Source organism: Sus scrofa, chromosome 1, assembly GCF_000003025.6.
Source record: "Sus scrofa isolate TJ Tabasco breed Duroc chromosome 1, Sscrofa11.1, whole genome shotgun sequence".
Classification (NCBI taxonomy): Eukaryota; Metazoa; Chordata; class Mammalia; order Artiodactyla; family Suidae; genus Sus; species Sus scrofa.
The window spans coordinates 72,862,344-72,878,596 of record NC_010443.5 but is presented as its reverse complement, the minus strand read 5'-3'; the positions used below and the strand labels follow the sequence as shown (position 1 = coordinate 72,878,596).

General features: G+C 43.2%; 1 long non-coding RNA gene across 1 annotated transcript in view; it reads left to right on the top strand.

The window, feature by feature from the left end:
* The window catches only part of LOC110260421, a 28,124-nt gene continuing 15,074 nt past the window's right edge, over positions 3,204 to 16,253 (top strand). Inside the window, exons 1-2 of the long non-coding RNA XR_002343683.1 lie at positions 3,204 to 3,460; positions 4,753 to 4,866. This is a non-coding gene — a long non-coding RNA (uncharacterized LOC110260421). The remainder of the gene's footprint in view (positions 3,461 to 4,752; positions 4,867 to 16,253) is intronic.

Sequence of the window (16,253 nt, the reverse complement as noted above, 5' to 3'; positions counted from 1 at the left end):
ATTCTAAATGTAATAGTTTGCATCTACCAGAATGGCCATCATTAACAAGTCTACAGATAATAAATGCTGGGGAGGGTGTGGAGAAAATGGAACCCTCCTTCACTGTTGGTGGAGGTGTAAATTGATACAACCACTATGTAAAACAGTACGGATATTCCTCAGAAAACTAAATGTAGAACTACCGTAGGATCCACAATCCTACTCCTGGGCATATATCCAGGCAAAACTATAATTCAAAAAGATACCTGTACCCCTATGTTCACTGCAGCACTATTCACAATAGCCAAGACATGGAAACAACTTAAATGTCCATCAACAGATGAATGGATTAAGAAGATGTGGTACACGTATACAACAGACTACTACTCAGCCATAAAAATGAACAAAATCACACCATTTGCAGCAACAGGGGTGCAACTAGAGATTCTCATACTAAGTGAGGTAAGTCAGAAAGAGAAAGACAAATACCTGGGAGAATTTTTGAACAGAAACTCCAGGCTGTGGTTCTGAAACCTAGCCTGTGTCACAGTGACTTGGAGGGCTTGGTGAAGGCTGATAGCTGAGCCCCATCCCAGAGGTTCTGACTCCGTAGATCTGGTGCAGTTTGAGATCTGGCATTTCTAGCAAGTTCCCGAGTGTTCCTGAGACACGTCAGGCCCTACGGCCTTGTAGTAGGCAAAAGAAATGTGCTCAGCCACATTTTTCTTTTGCTTGATAATGGCCTTATGTCTCTATGGAAAGAGAAGATTAGGGACGCCGATGGGATGCCTGCTGGGGCCACATTCAAAGGTTTGCAGGGCTGTCAATCAACATTCCTCTCAGGGCCAAGGAACAGACTTGGGCCTACTTGTACCTATGTATGGATTTATACCAATCACACTACAAATATCTAATGGACAACTGTCAAAATTATAGCTACCACTTATTGAACCCTATCTGGATGCCGGGCATTCCATCGACATTTATCTTCACAGCAGCCCTTCAGCTCCCTGCACACTGACCCCGCCTGGCATATGCCACCCCAAAGGCACAGGCTGGTCCTTTGCCCTGAAATGTGCTTTCCTCACACGGCTCTCTCTCCTCCTGCCCTTTTGGGTCGTTGTGCAAACACCCTCTTGTCAGAGAGGCCTTCCCCGGCCACCCCCTCTATAATCTCAACCCCCACCCCTGTCCCCAAACTTCCATCCCCCATTTCACAGCCTTGTTTTCAACCCTGAGCACATTGTCACTAACATTCCATATATTTTGCTGATTTGGTTTATTATCTGCTTCTCTCATTAGCATGTAGGCACCAGGGCAGGGATTGTGTCGCTGTTGTTTCTCTAGGGCCTTAGAACTATCTGGTACATAGTTAACAGTCCATCCTTACTGGTAAAATGAACAAATGAGACCTTCCGAGAGCCAAGCCTTATTTTGCAGGGACATGCAGAATTTGGTAATGTGATGATTAGAGCCTGTCAATTAAAAAGCCTTCACACCTCTGAATTATTCCATCAGTGCTGTTTAAATGCAAGGGAGGAAAATATGTAGAAAATAGGACAAAGAGAGGATGAGAAATGGGGGTTTGGGGTGGAGCAGGCTGGGCTAAGTAGAAGCCATGGCAGTGGCCCCTCCCACCTTGCCCCCCCCGGGGGGGAGCGGGAGGGTTGCCCCTCAAGTCTCCTGCAAGGGTGGCTCTGAGTGGGCTGGTGTGTCCCCAGGGTTCTTTCTGGGGACAGAAAACAGCTTCTGCTGTCAGCAAGCGTGGAATACCCTGCACCGCCTAGCTGCTGGAAAGCAGGATTGGTTTCAGAAATGACAAAGAAGGGTTCCTTGAAAAGAGTGGCTTGCAAATAGCCCAACCAGCTGACACTGGAAGGGACCTGAACTAAATTTTCACCCAGGCATGGCGGCTGCCACAGCAGCACCGTGGCAGGAGAGAGGCGGGGGCAGGGAGAGGCCGGCCACCAGCCAGCAACCAGAGCCCTGAGGCGAAAGGAAGAATCTAGACCTCTGATTGAGCTGCATAAACAGACTCAGTTTGATTGGAAACACTCTCTGATAGCCATGCCCTGTGGAAAATATGAAACATTTCCTCTCTTGGCACCTGTGTCTAAAGGACAGGCTGCAGTGTTTGACTACTTTGTAACTTCAGTTCCTTCATGAATTGCAGGCAGAGTCCCCAAGCCCCAGCCAGCGTGGCTTGTCTCCTGTTTGAACATGAAAAAGAGAAAGTGACTGAATGGTTGAGTTCACAGCACTGGGCACACAGGCAGGTGCTCAGTGCCCAGCACAGCACCCCAGGGAAGAAAGAGGAAAAAAATACAAAATGATTTTATAAGCCAAGAAACTGACTTCATCCACGGTGATCAACTGAGCAACACTTAGATTTCATTCAATTTCATTCCAGTCACTGTAGAAATCAACTCCTTTGCTAAATAAAAGCCAAAGTGTAATAGTGATGATGGGGCCCTAGTGGTTAAAACTCCTCAAGTTGGGGAGTTCCCATTGCAGCGCTGCAGAAATGAATCCGACTAGGAACCATGAGGATGCAGGTTCAATCCCTGGCCTCGCTTAGTGGGTTGAGGATCCGGCATTGCCGTGAGCCGTGGTGTAGGTCACAGACACGGCTTGGATCCTGCGTTGTAGGCCACACCTGTAGCTCCGACTCCACTCCTAGCCTGGGAACTTCCATATGCTGCAGGTGCGCTGTGGCCCTAAAAAAAAAGCAAAACAAAACAAAACTCCTCAAACTGTCAAGGAGATACTTTGGCAAACTTTACTTCCTGTCTCCATCAAAACAACACAGGGGAGTTCCCATTGTGGCTCAGTGGGTTAAGAACCTGACTAATATCCATGAGGATGCAGGTTCAATCCTTGGCCTCACTCAGTTGTTTAAGGATCCACCACAGGTTGCAGAGACTGGTAGCTGTAGCTCCAATTTGACCCCTAGCCTGGGAACTTCCATATGCTGCAGGTGTGGCCCTAAAAAGCAAAAAAGAAAAGGGGAGAGAGAGAGAGAACGTGGGGGGCCCACCATGGACAACAGAGTCAAGACTACAGGTCCCACCTGATCCAGGGCAATGCTGCTGTGTGGTAAGCTGAGGGGAGCCCTGAGGCTGAGGCCTTGGTTTGGGGGTGGGAGTGGGGGTTCGTGGAATTGTTGATGAGCTTGTTTAATAAAGGGTGCCAAGGTCAAATATGCAGGGAGCACATCAGGTGAAACTGTTAAAGGGCCCCTACTCTTCTCTTCCATAAACCACTGTGCCCTGGGAATCTATAAAAGGACCATGGGAAAGACTGTTCCTCAAATATTTGCCCCTAGAAGCCTTCTTTCAAAGAACCTACATTAGGGAAAAACCGCTCTAAGCCCAGGTATCCCTCTGCACCCATGTTGGGGAAGAAGGCTACAGACTGTGTGTGCTCTGTAATCAGCAGATTCTACCAGATTGATAGGGAAGGACTTGTCACCCCTGTGTTGGTGAGTTCTTGAATAGATACTAAACTTCCTTGAACCTCTAAATCTGACTGTGACAGTGACTTGGAGAGGATGGCTCCCTCCAGGTGGGAGGGCTGAAGCCAGGCTTTTCCAGGATGCACTCTTACCCTGCAAAGCTTTGAACCAGAACTGCCATTGGAGTCAAGTTTTGTTCTTTTGTGTGTGTGTGTGTGTGTGTGTGTGTGTGTGTGTGTGTGTGTGTGTGTGTGTTTGTGTGTGTGTGTGTGCCATTTGCAACTAACCAAATTGGTTTTTTATCCATCTCTAAAAAGTTGCAATTTGAAAAATACTGAATTCAATCTAGGAAGTTCTCATTGTGGTGCAGCGGTAACGAGTCCGACTATCATCCAGGAGGACTCATGTTCCATCCCTGGCCTCGTGCAGTGGGTTAAGGATCCTGAGTTGCCGTCATGAGCTGTGGTGTAGGTCGCAGACGTAACTCGGATCCCATGTTGCTGTGGCTGTGGTGTAGGCCGGCAGCTACAGCTCTGATTCAATCCCTAGCCTGGGAACTTCCATATGCCATGGGTGTGGCCCTAAAAAGCAAAAAAAAAAAAAAAAAAGGAAAAAAGAAAAAAAAATTCAATCTAAACTTAAGTCTGTTAAAAGTTTTGCACCTCTTCTCCCAGAGTTCCATGCTTATTACCTCATGGGGTAAAAGGGGAGCAGGAGAGGCCTTAGGGCCAGATTTTTCCTTTAGGAAATGTAGCACCAAATACCTTCCTCATATAATATGTGATATTGACTGGGCCCTGCTTTTGGAAAAGAACAGGGATGAGTGTGGTTAAAACTGTTATTGAAATGGAGCTATCCAATTTTAAATGATATCCTGTACTTTTTTTTTGGGGGGGGGCCCACACCTGAAGCATATGGAAGTTCCCAGGCTAGGGGTCAAATTGGAGCTGCAGCTGCCAGGCCTACACCGCAGCCACAGCAACGAGGGATCCAAGCCACATCTGTGACCTACACCACAGCAAGGGCAACACCAGATCCCTGACCACTGAGCGAGGGCAGGAACCAAACCCCCATCCTCATGGACACTAGTTGGATTTATTTCCGCTGAGCCACAAGGGGAACTCCCGATATCCTGTGTATTAAGCTATAAACAATTCACAGCTATTCCCAATATTTGGTCTAACTGAGGTCAGAGGTGGGCCCTCAGATGAAGGGAATGTTGGGGATTGGGTCTACACAGCTTCCGGAGGCTCCCAGGCAGTCATGAGGTGGGCTGTCTTAACTAAAGATGCTCTTTCCTCTATTTTCCTCATGATTAGTGTCTTAAGGCCACTTTCTAGATGTCGAGCCTGGCTCAGCCACAGAGGGAGAGCGGACCTACCTAACTGGACCTAACTCTGGACTCCAAATGGGCTCCTGGTGCCTCAAGAAAGGTGAGAAATATGAGCGATTTTAACAGATTCTCTTAATAACCTTTCCATCGATCATATCAGAAAGGCCTAAGCCTCCAGAGCTGGCCTGGACCCCTGGGGGGTGGGATGCATTCCCTAGGCCAGCCAGTACCTCTTCCCCACCCCTTGGTGCACAAAGGGCGCGTCCAACAAATTTTTTTTTTTAACTAACAATTGAATGTGGTATTTTGCAAAGCACTGTGGCTTTTCAAGCTTAAATTTCAAGGGGTCTAGAAAATATTTGTGATCTCAATTTTCCCTTTCTGTTTCTTCTCTTCTTGATTTGCTTGATGTCTTTCTGAGCATTTTGGCTGCAGAGTTCCCCACTTATTATCCCTTGGAGTAATATTTGAACTATAAAATACAATCTTGTTGTTTGGAAAATTAAAAAGAAAAATAGAAGCACAGGTAATGGGGCCTAAGGAGCAGTGGGAGAGATGTGGGATGATGGGGCGGGGCTGCCAAGGAGGGATGGTAGCCCAGTCAGAATGGCAAAATCCACTGTAATTTCAAGACTGAAAAAAAAAAGTGGATTTTACTGTGCTAAATCGATTTAACTGTTCAAATGATTATTGCCCCCCTGGTGTTAATAAAAACATACAAAATGCAAGGAGACAGACTCACACAGACTTGAAGAGTTTTCAGAAACCATGAGTATACCCGTAGAGTCTGCTTTGGTTTTGCCCAAAGTTATGAATTCTAACTTATCAACTCTACGGTCTGCAGCAAAGAGACAACAGAGCATGGTGGCTAAGGAGGGCTCTGCCATTGACCCACTGTGTGACCTTGGGCAAATCACTTGAACTTGCCAAGCCTCAGTTTCTTCCTTTTTAAATAGGCATCATTGACAATTGTACTGACCGTTTAGGATTGTCAAGATTTAATGAAGTAATGTATAGAAAACACTCAAAAGTCTGTAATATGCTGAGTGCTCTGTAAATTTTGTTATGAAACTCTGCATGAATAGAGCTACTGCAAGTAAACCAAGATTAAGTGTTTGGCAGAGTTTCGTTGAAAGCCATGCAAGAGAAAGCCAGCGAGGAGAAAAGTCCTTGAAGGCGATTTGATCCGTATATTAGCCCAGCAGCCTTCAATCATGAATCATTTGTTCTTCAGGGGACATTTTTGGTCTGGAGATACACTTGACTGTCATACTGGTATGGGTGGGGGTGGAAGGCTGCTGGTGTCTAAGTGGGTAGAGACTAGGGATGTTTCTCAATATCCTGTATCCCCCACAACAAAGCATCACCTGGCCCCAAATGCTAGTCATGTGAGGTTAAAAAACAAACAAACAAACAAAAAACCCAACCCATCACAGTCCCTTTAACACCTTTATGGCTTAAAAAAAAATGTTGTAAATGAAGTCTCAAGAGAATAAAAGAAAAGTCTCAATTCGCCTAAGGGTCAAACTTCACTGGCAAAGAAAAGTTGTACAGAAATGCGGATTTTAGCAGCACTGGAGACAGAACCCTGGTGTTTAACCATGACTGTTCCAGGATTTCTGTGTTGAGGTGAACTGCTGGGATCACAGAGGCCTACAGAAGAAGGTTAGACCAATGAAAGCATGGGCTTACTTTTAAGAATTTAGTTTGGTGGGAAGAGAAATGTGCGATGTTAACCTGGGCTCTGAGATTAAAGCACAGATATGCTGAATATAAGGGGAGTATCTTGGTTGATAATTCCTCAGGCCTACTTAAATATAAACCAGGGTAGATCCTTTCAGGAAGACTTGTTTTGATTCAAACAAGTTTACAGTTGGCCTCCCATATCCATGGATTCTGCATTGAAGAATTCAGCCAAATGGGGATTGAAGATGTTTGGGAAAACTATATCGAATAGAATTGATGAGGATGGGCATCCTTGTTTTGTTCCTGAATTTAGCAGAAAGGCTCTCAGCTTTTCACAGTATTATGTTGGCTGTGGGTTTGTCATAAATGGCTTTTTTTATGTTGAGATATGTTTTCTCTATACCCACTTTGGTGAGAGTTTTTATCATGACTGGATGCTGAATTTTATCAAATGCTTTTTCTTCATCTATTAAGATAATCATGTGGGGTTTTTTGGTCTTTTGGTGATGTGGTGTATCACTTTAATTGACTTACATATTTATTGAACCATCCTTGTGGTCCTGGAATGAATCCAGTTTGATCGTGATAGGTGATCCATTTTATATATTGTTAGATTCGGTTTGCTAATATTTTGTTGAGGATTTTGCATCTATATTCCTCAGAGATGTTGGCCTATAATTTTATTTTTTTGTGTTATCTTTGATTTCAGTATTCAGTATCATCATAAAACAAACTTGGGAGAGTTCCCCCCTTTTCAATACTTTGGAATAGTTTGAGAAGCATTGGTATAAGTTCTTCTTTGTATGTTTGGTAGAATTCTCCAGTGAATCTCTCTGGCCCTGGACTTTTATTTGCAGGACTTTTTTTTTTTTTTTTTTAATTATAGATTCTATTTCACTTCTAGTGATCAGTCTGTTCAAATTCTGTTTCTTCTTGACTCAGTTTTGGCTGGCTGTATGTTTCTAGAAAGTTTACCATTTCTTCTAGGTTGTCTAATTTGTTGCTCATACAACTCAATTAAAAACAAAAATCAAAAAAGGGGCAAAAGACCTAAATAGACATTTCTCAAAAGAATACATGCAGCTGGCCAACAGGCACATGAAAATATGCTCAACATTGCTAATTATTAGAGAAATGCAAATCAATACCCACAATGAGTTATCACCTCACATCAGTCAGAATTGCAACCATCAAAAATTCTATAAATAATAAATGCTGGAGAGGGTTTAGAGAAAAGGGAACCCTCCTATATTGTCAGTGGGAATGTACATTGGTACAACCACTATGGAAAATAGTATAGAAGTTCTTTTAAAAACTAAAAATATAATAATCATATGACCCCAGGCATATATCTGGAAAAGATGATAACTGCAATTTGAAAGGATACATGCACTCCAATGTTCATAGCAGCATTGTTCACAATAGCTAAGACTTGGAAAAAACCCAAGTGCCCATCAGCAGACAATTAGTTTAAGAAGATATGGCACTCTCTCTCTCTTCATCCCTATATATACACATACGCACAATGTAGTATTACTTAGCCATAAAAAAGAAAGAAACTCCCATTTGCAGCAACATACATGGACATAGAGATGATCATACTAAGTAAGTCAAAGACAAATAGTATGTATACTCATGTGTGGAATCTAAAAAATTATACAAATGAATCTATATTCAAAACAGAAACAGACTCATAGACATACAAAACAGTCATATGGTTACCAAAGGAGAAGGGAGGTGGGGGATGAATAAATTAGGAAAATGGGATTAACAGATACAAACTACTATGCATAAAATGCATAAGCAACAAGGACCTACTGTATAGCACAGGGGAATACAGTCAAATCTTGTAAATAACTTGTAACTGAAAATAATCTGAAAAAAATAATATATATAACTGAATCACTTTGCTGTACACCTGAAACTAACACAATATTGTAAATCAATCAGTTTTAAAAAAAGTATTTGGGAAAAAAATTTCGGAAAGTTCCAAAAAGTAAAACATGAATTTGTTGTGCTCCGGCAACTGTTTACATAGAATTTACATTGTATTTACAACTATTTACATAGAATTTGCATTGTACTAGATATTGTGAGTAATCTAAAGATGAATTAAAATACATGGTAAGATATTCATGGAGTTCCCATTGTGGTTCAGTGGGTTAAGAACCAAACAAGTATCCACGAGGATGGGGGCTCGATTCCTGGCCATGCTCAGTGGGTTAAGGATCCAACGTTGCTGCAAACTGCAGCATAGGTCACGGATGGGGCTTGGATCTGGTGTTGCTGTGGCTGGGGTATAGGCTGGTAGCGATGGCTCTGATTTGACCCCTAGCCTGGGAACTTTCATATACTGAAGGTGCGGTCCTAAAAAGAAAAAAAAAGAGAGAGAGAGAGAAAAAAAAAATGTGTGTGGGTTATATGAAAATACTATGCCATTTTATATAAGGGAATTGAGCATCTATAGGATTTTGGTATCTGCAGGAATCCTGGAGTCAATCCCCCATGGATACCAAGGAACAACTGTACTGAATTGTGTGTGATTCTCCCACATGAACACAAATCAGATCCAAAGACTTTCTAGATTGCTGTTGACAACAGCCCCAAAGAGGCTATATCTTTATGTTTATACAACCTCCTACCTTCTTCCATTTGTGATTAAAACATAAGACAAAGCAGAGAAATGAGCCAGCACTGTGTGGTGTCACTGACGTTGGTGCAAGCCTCTCCCTGGCCATCTCACGAGCAGCAGGTCAATGGACAGTGGACTGTTCTGTCTTGGGGAGACACGAAATCATATACATCCAAGCCTCTCCTTGCTCTTGTCTGGCAGAGAGAAGTCCAGGCAGCAGCAGAATCTCTAGGATGCAGGTAGGCAGGCCCCAGCAGCCCTCAGGCCACAGCCTCTTTGGCCTTTGCCTACAGGGCAGTCTCAGGACTAGAGGAAAGGAGGTTGAAGAATGGCGTATCTGACCAGGAAAGGAACTTGCAAAGTCTGTTAAACGGCACATAATCTTCCCTTCTTAAATGCGGAAGGTCACTGTTTCACTTGAACTGCCACCATGGCTTTTCCCCTCTTCCTAAATCCTCCTGAATTTTTTTCTCACATGTAAATTGCTGTTGGAGCCGAACCAAATGTATGACTTCTCCAATGGCAGGTTAAAGTTGCAAATATTTCAAAAGGATGCAAAAATTGAATAAGCCCCTTGGTTTGAGGAGGGCGTAATGGCAGCATCAGGGTCACACTGACCTTGTCACTTTATGAGCAGAAGACAGGTGTGAGCTTACAAAACAATACTCCAGATTACCCTCTTGTCCTGTTCATATGCTGTGCCCCAAACTTAATTTTACTGTCACCTTTGTTGCAAGAATGGAAGCTTAAGTGATCTTCATAACATTGATAGACATGGATTCAATAGAAATTTCAAAGCTAGGATGTCTTCATAGCACTGAAATGTTTGGTCAGTGGAGGAAACGTTTGGAGGCAGATGACTTTATGATAAGCATGGTATTCGGAAGAGCTCCCTAAGTGACCATGATAGAATAACGACCTCTGTAGCACATTTAGCTCTGGAGAGGCTCTAATGGAACCTTGAGGTCTGTATGGTCAGAAAGAAGTCTCCTTGATTCTTACAGGAGTGAAAAACGGCATCATAGAATAATACGCTCTGGTTAAAAGAGCCCTGGGCCAAGAACCCTAAGACCAAGCCAGCTTCCTGCCTCCTGCCCTTGTGCTCTCAGATATTCTCCAACCCTTTAGAGTTCAGGCCCATCAGTAAAATGAAGATGGATGCTGGCCTCTGCTGTGTACCCTACTGGGCTGTGAACGTTTGAGAGAGCGTCATGAATCGTTGACCTAAACAACCAGTATTTGATGTTCTTGTCAAAAGGTAATGAGCATTAGAATCAAATTGTATCCTATTAAGGAAATATGTTTATAATCAAATTACTTCCTAAGAACTTTATGTTTCCTGGCATGATCTTTCATTTCTCTCCTAATATAAAATTTGTCAGGAAACCTATGTTTCACAGAGTAGAAAATTGCATAGCCAGTAAATATATTTTGAAATGTTTTACGGCCATCACCTTTGGTCATCTAGATGTGGTCATTTGGAAGGACCTTAGCCAGAGGTCTTTTTTATTACAGGATACAGAAACCCATCCAAATTAGCTCAAAAGAGAGTTTATTACACACACACAAACAAAACAACAGCAGGCCAGCTCACATGCATCCCAGTCGAAGTAGAGCCTCTCTTCATGGCACTGGCTTTGGGAAACCTTCAAAATTAAAGTGATGATTTGCTGTTTTTCCATCGTTTCATGGCTTACCTAACTCTTGTTCACACCACAAACCCACACACTACAAAACTGGCCCAGCCAATGCCCCTGAGTCTACATGACGTTATTAGTCCAATAACCACATACCACAGTTTCTGAGTCTCTTACTGTAGTCTCTTTTCTTCCTCCTTTCTTCTTCTTACTGAGAGTATTGACGCAATGCTATTTTTTCTATATAATTTTCATTGTTTGCATTTAAAGCTCAGATGCATGCCACCAATGCTATAGAATGATGAACAAATTCATGAGTTTTACAGGACCATCTTCGGGCAAGTTACTTAATCTCTTTGTGCCTCAGTTTCCTAATCTGTAACACGTGGGTAATATTATGTATTCCCAGCTATAGGGCCTGGTCCGTGATGGTCGATGTTAGATAGTATCATTATGAACTTTAAAGAGAGGTTAATTTAGGAAACTGACCAAAAAAAGAAAGCATAGGACTGCATAATCCAAACAATATATCAAGTTCTAAAATAAAATGAAATAAACACTGCCTTGCGTTTGTCAGGTCATCTTCCAGAGAGGACAACTTAACCTAGATCTTGAAGGAAGTGATTGAAAAAGACTTGGTGAAGAGAAATGTTTTGGTTTTCAATGACTAGGTAACAAGTATCCCAAAACTCAGTGACTAAAAGCAACATTTTTTTTTTTATTTTATTTTTAGTCTTTTCAGGGCTACATCCTTGTCATTTGGAGGTTACTAGGCTAAGGGTCTAACCGGAGCTGTAGCTGCTGGCCTATGGCCACAGCTATGCCAGATCCTTAACCTGCAGAGTGAGGCCAGGGATGGAACCTGCAACCTCATGGTTCCTAGTTTGATTCGTTTCTGCTGCACCACTACAGAAACTATGTAAAAGCAACAATTATTTACTCACAATTCTGTGATTTGGGCTTGGTAAAAAAGGCCCATCTCTGTGGCATGTGGCTTTTATTGGCTGGACCATCCAAGATGGCCTTCTGAGTTGTATGCCTGGTACATCAGGTGGGGCTGGCCAGGCACCCTCTGCCCATGCAGCCTCTCCATATGACTAGCCTGGGCTTCCCAGATCTTCTTAGCACCTAGGCCCAGAAGCCCCAAAACATCATATCTACCACATCTTATCAGCTGCAGCTGTCACAGGGCCAGCGCAGCCTCAAGGGGAAGGGTTTGCACAAGAGCATGAGTTTCAGGAGTGGTTCACTGTGGCCACAGATGAAAGAAACTGTGACAAGAGGCTAACACAGACACTTAGGTGCAGGAGGCAGTAAATGCCAAAAACCCTGGGTAGGCCATGATGACTATGAGAATTCCAAAGAGACTGGCCTGGCCGCTGTTTTGAAGGGTAGAGGTAGAATCTAAAGGTTTTCTTAGATGGAAGATAGTGCTACTGTATCACCTATACTGATTCAAAGGTTCAAACTAGGAAGTAACAGAACCCCTCCAGGTGTTCCCAGAAGCTGTCATCTTTGGGGAATTTGAATAATCTCTTCCTTCCAAGTCAAATGCACTGAACTCATCTTTTCAACTGGGATGCTTGCTGGCGGAGCTCAACAATGACAAAGGCCAGGGTTCGGCCCCTAATAAGTTCTTTCTCATGTTCACTCTTTTTATTACTCACCATTAGCATTTTTTTTCCTCTCAATTTCCCCTTTTCTTTTTCTGTTTCCTAAAGCAGTAAAGCCCTTAATTTTCTGAGGGCTGCTGATTTTCCACGTGTATAGATATAGAACATTTCCCAAAGAACCAACTTTTGGTTTGGTTGATCCTGGGCATTGTTTGGGTATCTGCTTTCTTTCTCCACAGTGGGATGGGATAGGGGTGTTGAGAGAGGGAGAGTCTGAGGTTGGTGGAGGGAGACTACGATGGCTCTCAAGGTGGTCGCTTTGCTGCAGCTCACAGTTCATGCCCTGGTGCAGCTTTCTGGCCCCAGAAATGGTGAATGCACAGGCTCCTTCTAAATGTCCCGCTCTTCCTTAGAGGGCTCTGGAGCCCTGTGGACAGCAAGGCATTCCCACCACAGATAAGGCATCAGCATTTGCTCTGAGGTGGGGAGGTGGGGGGCTGCCCTGAGGTTATAGCTGAGAGAAGGTCAAGGCCCCTTCCATTCACCAAGGCTGCCTCTTCCTTAGCCCTGGTCTCCCCATCTCCCATCCTCTTGGGCTCCTCACTCTGATTCTGCCCCTTAGCTCTCTGCTCGTTAGACCCCCTCTCCCCCTTTCTTCATTCTTGTCTCTGAACTTCTCTATGATGCCTTCAGAATGTGTGTGTGTTTTAAATGCACCCAACTTCATTTTAGAGCAGCATTAGTCTGGGGGTTCATTAATTAAGACATCACACTTGACTGGAACATTAACTCATTCTGCATCCTCCATGCCTGGCGCCGAGCCTGGTACAGAACAGCTCAAGCCACCGTGGCCAAATGGTGCATGACTAGCACTCTGCAGGGAATCACATCCCTGCTCGTGATCTGATATTTTGTTTCCTAAGTTGTCCCTTTAGTCTCTTCTCCCATCACAGACTGTGTCAAGAGGAAACAAGAGATGTTTCTTAGAAACAGCTTCTGTCAACAGTCTCCCTCCCTCCCTCTCCTCTGCCCAAAGTGGTGAGGCTGTAAACAGCTTTCATCAGAAAACTGGCACTTGGAAAATAGAAAACCAATTAGGGAGCTGCCAAATGACTGGGGAGAATGTTATCAGAGAGCCAGGAGGGAAGAACACACACATCGGACAAGAACCTGTAAGATGTAGCCTTTCGGAAGGCAGTGCTGATTGTAAATAGGCAGGTTGAGGAGATGTATCAAGGGGAAAGTCTAGATAGTTCCTCAGGGAAACATTTTATGTGATATTCTTTTGCCATGTATATTAATCTACTCAGGCTGCAGTCACAGAATATCAGGATGGAGTGGCTTGAACAACAGAAATGTATTTTCTTGAACAACAAAAATGTATTTTCTCATGGTGCTGGTGGCTGAAAGTCCACTGTCAAGGTGCTGGCAGGGTTGGGTCCTTCAGCACCATCTCTCTTTGGCTTGCAGATAGCTTCCCTCTTGCTGTGTCCTTGACATGATGGTCCCTCTGTGCATGCACCCCAGGACCTCTGTTTTTATCAGGACACCAGGTACACTGGCTTAGGACCTCTCAAATGACATCATTTCCACTCATATGACATCATTTAACCTTAATTAAATGGCCCCATCTCCAAGTACCGTCACATGCTAAGGCCCTAGGGGTTAAGACCTCAGCACGTGAATTTGGGGGGTGAGGAGCACGATGCCATCTCTAACCCCTCATTTGCTTTTGGAGGTAGAGAGTAGCAGACTATGTCACCCCAAAGTATGCCACTTTGGCATAAGGACTGTTTAGAGTTCAAGGCACTTGAAAAATAACATAAGCAAAAGAGAAAACTCCCACAGTCTCCCTCCCACCCTTTCCTCTGCCCAAAGTGACAAGGACCCTCCCTGAACCAGGAGGAAAGAAACATCCCCCAAGATGGGGTGTCCAGGCGGCAAGAACTCTGTACACACAGACCTCGTTGGAGTAACTTTCATCTTCCTGTAGTCTCCACAGATGTTTTAGCTCCTTTTCCACAACGATTACTTGTTGTTCAAACTAGTGCATTAGTACTTGGGCCTTAGTGCTTTGGGCGGAAGGTGTCTTCATTTTCCTGTGAAGGCTCCTATGAGCAGGTAAAAATATTAAATAGAATTGGCATGCTTTTTGCCTGTTAATCTGTCTTCAGATCAATTTAATTGGCAGGCCCAGCTGGAGACTGTCAGAGGAGAGAGGAAAAGTTTTTGCCTCCCTGCAGAGTTTTGCTGAATACCTCGTGTTGGATGAAAAACAATATCCTCCCCCTCCCCCTAATTTTTTGCCAGTTCCTAGGTTTGTTGAAAGAGAAATGGGTTGTGAGCCGAAGAGGGGATGGTACAGGGAACTCCAGGAGGGGCTGTGTGAACATGGCCATCGTTCCAAGGTCCTTGGCCCTATCTTGTCTTGGCCTCTGTCTCCCTTGAGATCATGTATTCTTTCCTTGCTCTGTTTGTCAGAGCAAAGAAATTAGATTTCAGAGTCATTTGATGGGACTGGGGGAGGTGCAGGAAAGCAATTAGTGGATTATTAACAACCTTTGCAGAAGTTCTGTAGGTTGACCTCCGAGGAAACCCCGTGCGAGGCTGCATTACAGCATTTTCATTGAGTGTAGGCAAGGAATTGGCTTGTAGCTGTGGTTTCCATCCACGTCTCAGGGTGCACAGAAGTTCAAGCCTTTTGTCTTGAAAAGTGTCTTGTGTGGCCTTTGAAGCCAAAGTCATGAACGAGGGAGAGGTTAGAGCATGTTGTCATGTGATACTGTCAACTTGTTCTGCCACCACTTGCTACCATGACTGCACTGCCCAGGAGTTCCCTCCTAGGACCTCCAGCAGAAAGGCCACCCTTACTGATGTGCAGAAACCAGATGACTGGCTTTGCTTCTCATTGGCACTGATCAGAATTCAATAAGCTATGTTGGGGGTGAGGACTGGAAGGGTTGACTTTGGCAGAGTTCTGGTAGGTAGATTTTTGGTACTGCTATGGTTATAGGAGCTCTATATTTCACCTCCAGGTCATAGGTAGGCTTTCTCATTTCTCAAAAAGAAGACATTTCTTGATGGTTTAGAAACTGATCAAAGCTCAGCCTGCTAATAGACTTTATTTGAAATGCGATTATTTTTATTTTTTTCTTTGTAAGAATGGAAAATGGTATCAGAGAGAAATGATACGGTATATGTTTGCCTTTTATGTCAAGGACTATTACACAAATTTAGTTTCAGAATCATTTTATCTATAATAAAGACTATGAGGACTGAGTCTTTTTCTAGGCCACACAAATACCCTTTTCTTCAAATAATAGCAAATGGAATTATTTACACAACTGAAACCATGATTTACTAATGAATATAAAATTTGTTAAAATTTACTTACTGTGGTATTTCTCTTGTAATTTTGAGAGTCATGGAAGTTTTTCGTGGAAAAAGAAATGGAAGGGTACGTGTATGCTTTTCAACCAAGGACTTAACCTCTTATAAAGGGAATTTTTTATTTATAAGCACACATACACACAAAACAGATGACTGAAAAATAAGAAAAAGCTTCAAGTTAGAGAACATATTTTTAAAGAATAAATTTATAAAGTGTCCCTTAAACCTTCATTTTAACCCATATTTTGTATGTTTTCATGTTTGTTTCCACAGAAACCCTCCAAGTGTACCTTGCAGAGGTATGCCGAATACATTCTTATTAACCACAGAGTTGGATTCTTTAACTTGATATTTTTCCTTCATAGGAATGTATTGATTTTCCAAAGTCCATTGGAAAAGTAATAATGATAAATCAATGTGTTTTTTTAAAGCTGTTTTCTAGTCCAAGCAGTTTCTTTCTTTCTTTCCTTCCTTCTTTCTTCCTTTCTTTCTTTCGCCTTTTTAGGGCTGCACCTGTGGCATATGAAAG